This window comes from Ictidomys tridecemlineatus, unplaced genomic scaffold, assembly GCF_052094955.1.
Source record: "Ictidomys tridecemlineatus isolate mIctTri1 unplaced genomic scaffold, mIctTri1.hap1 Scaffold_52, whole genome shotgun sequence".
Lineage (NCBI taxonomy): Eukaryota > Metazoa > Chordata > Mammalia > Rodentia > Sciuridae > Ictidomys > Ictidomys tridecemlineatus.
The window spans coordinates 2,160,231-2,168,237 of NW_027523416.1; the positions used below are offsets into that span (position 1 = coordinate 2,160,231).

Genomic DNA, 8,007 nt, shown 5'->3' on the forward strand with positions numbered 1-8,007 from the left:
ATCTGGGAAACATAAGTTAAATGGGTTAACTTCAAGGGAGAGCACTAGTCTAGTATGTGTGAGGTCCTGGGTTTCACCCCCAGCACTGCAAAAGAGCAACAACAATAATAATAATCTTTTAAAAATTTTTTTTTGTTGTTGTTGTAGTTGAACACAATACCTCCATTTTATTTATCTATCTATATGTGGTGCTAAGGATCGAACCCAGTGCCCCCCGATTTTTCCCAGACTGGTCTCAAATTCCTAGGCTCAAAGGATTTTCCTGCCTCAGTAGCTGAAACTATAGGCATGCATCACCATGCCTAGTTAATAATAACCTTTAAGAGGATAAGATTGTCACTCAGTGGTGAGAATGCTTTCCTAGTGTGCACAAGGTTCGGGGTTTGACTCCCAGCACTGAAAAAAAAAAACACCTCATTTAAAATAGTGGTAAGATCCTGGTGAATTGGCGCACTACTATAATCCCAGCAGCTCGGGAGGCTGAGGCAGGAGAACCTCGAGTTCAAAACCAGCCCCAGGGGGCTGGGATATGGCTCAATTGGTAGCATGCTCACCTAGCGTGCATGAGGCACTGGGTTCGGTTCTCAGCACCACATAAATGTGAAATAAAGATAGTGGGTTATAGTAGGGGATAGGAAAGGTAGCAGAATACAACAATTACTAATAGGGCATTATGTAAAATTGTGGATGTGTAACCGACGTGATTCTGCAATCTGCATTTGAGGTAAAATTGGGAGTTCATAACCCACTTCAATCTAATGTATGAAATATGATATGTCAAGAGCTTTGTAATGTTGTGAACAACCAATTAAAAAAAAGTAAAAAAAAATTAAAAATAAAAAAAAAATAAAGATACTGGGTCTACCTAAAAACCAAAGAAATAAATATTTTTAAAAAACCAGCCCCAGCAATTTAGCAAGACCCTAACCAACTTGTTGAGATCCTGTCTCAAAACAGAATATAAAAAGGGCTGGGGATGTGGCTCAATGTTTTAATGCCCTTGGGTTCATTCCCTGATACCACACAAACACACACACACACACAAAAAAAAAACCTCTCTGAAGCAGGAAAATCACAAATTCAAGGCCAGCCTCAGCAACTTAGCGAGACCCTATCCCAAAAACTAAAAAGGGCTGGGGTGGGGGTGACTCAGTGGTACAGTACTCATGGGTTTAATTCTTAGTACTACAAAAAAGAAAGAAAGGAAAAAAATATATCTCTGATGGCCGGTAAAAGCAGGGAGATGTTGCACTTCTACAATCTTTCAGGAGAGAGAGGACAGTGGTTCAAAATGAGAGGAAGATCACTAAAGTGAAGTGGACAGATTAGAGAGTTATTTTGGAGGTAGATGATCTAGTAAGGTATTGCCAGCATCCACAGCAAATGAATTCTAAAATCTTGATGAGTTTTTACATCAAGCCTAATCAGGTGACTCTGGGGAGACAGTGGCTCTCCTCCAAGCAGTAACTCAGGGATTCAGGGATTCTGCATCTTGGGACTCTTCCAGCTTCTGGGGCCCCAGAGTCTTCTTTATCCAGCCAGAGAAAGAGTGTGAAGAAGATATACGTGCTTCTTAACCACATGGGCCAGGTTGTTGCACACATGCTATTTCTGTTCCATGAGTGAGAACTGGTCCAGTGGCCTCACATGAATAAAGGGGGACTAGGAGATGTGGTTTCTTTGTGGGCAGCTACTGCCTTCAACAGCTCTGCGCTATGGAAACAGAACACAGATCATTGATGGTCAGCTGGTCAGCTGGGTCAGGGAGCATCATCAAGCTCTCTGGTCGGTTGCATATTATGATTGAAGGAACGTGAGGTGAGGCTCCTATGATGACCATTTGGCTTTTGGCTTGAGCAAAGGTGGAAAGTAGTCATTAACCAAAATGGAAAGTTGAGAAAGAAGCAGATTTTTTACTGCAGGTAGGGGAAAACTAAGAGTTCCACTTTGCATACACATTGTGTGAGCTGCTCATGACACATCCAAAAGCAGATGTGGGAAAGGCAGTTGGAGACCTGAGCCAGGGATCCAGAGGAGTCAAGACTGAAGATTTAAATACTCCATTTTCTCCCCTCCCCCATCCCGGGCTCCCGGCGTCGTGGGGGCCCAAGGAGGGCGAACCAGGCTAACGACTGGCATCTCCCAGGCGACCGGCTCCGCATCAAGATGGCGGAAGATAAAGACAAGGAAGAGTTAGCACTAGCAGAATTTCACAAAAAAATCAAAGAAGCATTTGAAGTGTTTGACCATGAGTCGAATAATACAGTGGATGTGAGAGAAATTGGGACAATTATCAGGTCATTAGGATGCTGCCCTAGTGAAGGAGAGCTACATGATCTGCTTGCAGAGGTAGAAGAAGAAGAACCCACTGGATATAATCGATATGAAAAATTTCTTCCAGTGATGACCAAAGTACTTCTGGAAAGAAGGTATAGACCAATTCCAGAAGATGTCCTTCTTCGAGCTTTTGAGGTTTTAGATTCTGCTAAACGTGGGTTTCTTACTAAGGAAGAACTCATCAAATATATGACTGAAGAAGGTGAGCCTTTCTCCCAAGAAGAAATGGAAGAAATGTTGTCTGCTGCAATCGATCCAGATTCAAATTCAGTTAATTACAAGGAGTATATAACAATGATGGTGATAGATGAAAATTAAATGTTTTAAACCCTTAATTTCTAATTGAAAAGATAGTTTGAAAATGGCTTGTCCTTGTTAATTTTGCATTTTATTTTGTAATTCTTTTATCTGATATCAATGCTTGTGACATGATTATTTCAACATATTTTGTTTTCTAAAGATGATCATAACAAAAACTCTTTTTTAGTACTGGGAATAGAATCCACTGAGCTTCATTCCTAACTCTTTTTACATTTTTCATTTTGAGACAGGGACTCACCAACAAGCTGGCCAAAACTTGCAATTGTCTTGCCTCAGACTTTGGAGTAGCTGGGATCATAGGTGTGCCCTGGTCACCTGGATGATCATAATAATTTTAAATTAAACATAAATGTATTTAAAATGTCCAAACTTACGGAATGACATACTGCTAATTACTTAAAAACTAATCTTAAAACAGTTTAACATTAAAATATATTATTGTTTATTTTCTACAATAAACATGTTACCTTTTAATTAACTAAACTGAGAAAATTAATAATAACTATAATGAGCCAAAGTTTGGCATATAAAGGTCTTGAAAGAGGGCAGAATGACCACAAATTGAAAATGAGTATCAGTGTAATGAAGGCTTCTTTTTAAAGAACAATAAACACTTCAGTAATCTGAAAAAATAAATAAATAAATAAATATTCCATTTTCTCCTCGGCCCAGTGGTTTCCGAACCTGACACTTCCTCCTACAGTGGCCTCCTCATTGCCACCAGACCTCTGTGACTTTACTACATCAGTATAACTTCACTCTCCTATTATGGATAACATTTGTCATTTATTAAATGATAGTTCTTACTATCATATGAATTCTCTCATTAACACAGTGTTTTTGAGTTTTCGGACTTTTTTTTTTTTCTTCTGCAGCACTGGGGACTGAATCCGGGGCCTTGTGCAGGCTGGACAAGCGCTCCACTTCTGAACTACAACCCCATCCTCAACACACAGTTCACTGAATGCCTACTATGTGCTGGGTAGTGATGATGAGCAGAGAAATAGCCAGTCTGTGCCTCCTGCGTATCGCATTCTCGTAGAAGCCTGATAATAAACAAACGGTTAGATAGTGTTTCAAGTGCCCTGGAAAACAGGAGCACAAGATGAATGAGTTAAGTACCAGTGTGGTGGAGGATGGAATTACTAGAAGTAAGGAGACTTTTATAGCAAGGCAACATTTGAGCAGAAACCTTAATGAAACTGAGGGAGCAAATCACATATGTACCATGGGAGGAAGACTGTGCTGTGGCAGGTGATGGCAGAGCGAGTGCAAAGGCCCAGAGGCATGACCCAAAACCAATCAGCAGGCTGGAGCTGCTGGACTAAGATGGGAGTGGGGGAAGAATGGTAGAGATGAGGTCAGAGAGGTGGGGGGAAGGGCAGGTCACACAGCAGAGTGGTTTTTCCACCAACATCTTTGTGTAACTCGAGAAGGAGGGAGAAAAACAAACCTATTTCTCGGTGCAGAAATTATTGCAAAGAAAGCAATGCTCCATCAGGAACTTCCTGTGCAGTTCCCAAAATGAAACACCTTCAAAGTGGAGGATTTGCGACCAAAATAAGAAAGGGGAACCGTTTTGTAATGCGGAGCACAGAATACAGGGTTCTCTCCTGGTGCAGCAGGTTTTCTACACAGTTAATTACAGCCACATGTGGAGCACCGCAGGATGGCATTTTTAGCAAGTGCCATCAAAGACCTGGACAAACGATTCCCATCTCTCATGCTCAGAGCAAAACCGATTAGCCCAGGAGGATAGCAACAAAAACACTGCTCTGAGAAACACTGTTTTCCAAATTTCCTCTCCAAAACCCAAGCCAGAGGCCTTTCATTAGCTTGATTTTTGTAAATAACAGAAAAAAAGTGGGTTTAAATAGAAAGAAGAATTTGGTTTTTTTCAAGGAAGACATAGTTTAGGTAAAAATATTTTAGGTAATATAAAAATATTTAGGTAATTTATAAAGAACTGAAATGTATTTCTTACAGTTCTAGAGGCTGGGAAGCCGAAGACCAAGGCGCTGACACTGGTGTTAGGTGAGGGTTTCTCTCTGCTTCCAAAATGGCGCCTTGTCTCTCAAGCCTGTTCAATTGCCAGGGTGGTTCCCTCCTGATATACCCACTGTACTGTGGGACATGAAACAAAAACACCCGTGTGGGGTCTGGGCCTTTCCTTCATTGATCACAGTGGGGCCTCAATGGAGCTGCTCCAGTGACCAGCAAACCTGTGGACAGGACTTCATAGTTGCTGTCCATGAGGTTATCTTCTTTAATGCTGACATTTCTGAAATTGGTCCCATTTTCTGGTTTATAGAAGGGTGTGTCCACAGGACAGGGCTGGGTCTTAGTTCCCCAGTATCTAGCCTCCCTTTCTAGCTGGGGATATTCTCCATGAATTGTGTCTACAGAAGCCAAAAGGAGCCAGAAAGTCCTACCCTGGGGCTAAGAGATAGGCTCAGCCAGCCTGGTGTTCTTGCCCAGGGTCTTAACTCTTGAGGGAATGGCCTAAGGCTTGGTGGTTATGACATCGAGTCCTAGAATTGTCACACCGGCAGAGATGGAGACTCAGCGCTGGGAGTCAGGAGTTTATCTATACCAGGGGACTCTGGGCATAGACTACGCTATCTAACCTCCCAACCACTTGCTGAGTCTGGTTTTCTAGTCTTCTCATCTGTTCTTCAGCTACCCAGTAAGTTCCAAATAAACTCCATTTCCACTTATATTAACCAGATACAGTTTCTGTTGTCTATAACCCAAACTCTGGCTTAATTTTTAAGCAATTTGCAGGCCCCCATTAAAAAACAAAATTTCCCTTGGACTCCAAGAGTTGACTTATATTAGTTTTGTTCACATATGTACATCATAAAACCAACAATAAACTCTTCAGAGGCTTGCAGCTTTAAGCCACTATAAAACACAAACACATTTGCAAGCTAAATACAAGTAACACTACCAAATCTGCACTGTTGAAATGAACATTAACTCAATATGACAGATGATGCTGGTCTGTGAAACTAAATAGCTATTCATTATGTGGATGTGAAACTCACTGACCTGGGCTCCTGTGGCTGTATTTTTTTTTTCTTTTTTATTGCCCTGGGCCACTTGGTAACTGAGCTCTGCACCTCTCCTCTCTGTTTTGTTCATGTACTTCCTGTGTATACTTTGTCTTCAGGGAATTTGCTCTTTGCTGGGTACATCATTCATAAATGAAGACTACCGTGTTCTTCTGTCATTTAGTTGGGACAATTAAAATTGTTTTACTTGATTCCAAGGCCAATGTAAATGCCAGGCCTGAAATCAGCTAGAAAAGTTGTCCACATGACCCAATATTTGCTTATATCAATGCTTTAATGATAAATATTGAAAAAATACTAAATTAAAAAAAAATCTCATAGACGGGGCTGGGGTTGTGGCTCAGTGGTAGAGCACTCATCTAGCACGTGCAAGGCCCTGGGTCTGATCCTCAGCACCACATAAAAATAAATAAATAAAATAAAGGTATTGTGTCCAACTACTTCTAAAAAAAATAAATAAATGTTTAAAAAAGATCTCATAGGCAACTCAGAAGTTCCAATGACTATATTTGTAAGCTCCACTTTCAGAAATCATGTAGTTAGGTGCATAAGCTTTGGAGTTTAAAGTAAAATCCATGGTTTGGGATCTCAACTCTACCCCTTACTAGTCTTAACAATCTTGAGCCAGTTATTTTCTCTCTGAAAGTTCATTTTCTTACCTGTAAAATGAAAACAGGATTTATCTTTTAGGAAAGTTGTATTAAACAAGGATCTATGTAATTGTTCAATAATTGGTACTAATTATTGTTACTGATGTCCTAGTTGACATTCAGATTGTTTAACACCTCTTTCCAAGTCCATACAGCCAGATGGTCACAGAGATGGAACAGGGACCAAGTCCTCTGAACCCTCTGAACACCGTATGTGATGGTTTGAATGTGTGCCCCAAAAGTTTGTATGCTAAAAACATAATCTCCAAAATCGTATGTTAATGGTATTTGGAGGGAGGCTTTGGAAGGTATTTAGGAGGAGGTGAGGTCCTGAGGATAGGGCCCCCATGATGGTATTAGTGGCTTTATAAGAAGAGGAAAGAACTAGCCCACGTCTTCTGTCTCACCGTGTGATGCCTTTGGTCAGGTTATGATGCAGCAAGAAGACCACATCAGATGCTAGGCAGATGCTGGCACCATCCTCTTGGACTCTCCAGCCTCCAGAACCTCTATTAACCATAAACCTCTATTCTTTATAGATAACCCAATATCAGGTATTCAGTTATAGCAACAGAAAACAGACAAAGACACCATATGTGCTGAACAGTATAATTTTAGCCTTAAGGGCAGCTGCCTTCCTTGTAAGGCTGTGCTAAAAGGGAGCTGCTATATCTGAGGGATTTAACCTCTGTAGGAAATAACTCCATCCTTAGGTTAATTCCATGAGTGATCCACCGAAAAAACTGATAACTTGAATCCCTTATGTGAATTCTTCTGCTCACCCCCTGTTACTTATAGCTGTGATTCTCAAATGAGCTCCCCTGAACTGCAGGTTATTTGTTGAAAACATAAATACAAATTCTCCAGCCCCATCCCAGATATACTAAATCAATGGTGGTGCTCCCACCATTGAAATACCATCTGCCCTGAGGTCCTTATCAGGATATGCCCTTGACCTCCAGAACTATGAGCTAAATAAACTTCTTTTGTTTATAAAGTATTCAGCCTTGAGGTGTTTCATTATAGTAACTGAAAATGGACTAATACACTCCTTATGATGAATTGAGATACCCACAATGATCTTGAGGGGGAAGACGTGCTAAAGATGGTGGAGCAAAATGATAGCAGGAGCCTGGGACATTCATAACATCTGAGGCCACTGTATCAACTCTACACCTTCATCCCTAGACTCTGGATTATATGAGGCTCAAATAAATCCCTTTTGTATTAGAGCCATTATTTTTCCCCCAAGGGATTAACAACGCAGCCTCTCAAAGGTAAGACTGTCTCTTATTCATCACTGAATTTACAGTGCCTGGCACAGAGTCTGACCCATAGCATATGCTTACATTTGTGGAAGAAATAAAATAAAGGATCCTTCCTTATTCTTTCTGCTTCAGGAGGAATCAGAGCGCATATGCTGGGCCTAAAATTGCTTTCCTGGGAAATCTGGAAAATCATGAGAGGCTAAAAAAAAGGATAGATCTTTTTTACACTTTATTTTAAATTTAAATGTCACAGTTGTAAGTTAGGCCAGGATAATATTAACTTAGCGTTGGATTAAAAAATAGAAGCTAAACGAAGATGTGTGTTACACCTGCTGAAAATCCCTCAATAGTTGCTCA

At 40.7% G+C, this 8,007-nt stretch overlaps 1 pseudogene; it reads left to right on the forward strand.

The window, feature by feature from the left end:
• Nucleotides 1-2,126: 2,126 nt before the first annotated feature.
• On the forward strand, nucleotides 2,127-2,672 carry LOC144373889 (dynein regulatory complex protein 8 pseudogene; annotated as a pseudogene).
• The last annotated feature ends 5,335 nt before the right edge of the window (nucleotides 2,673-8,007 follow it).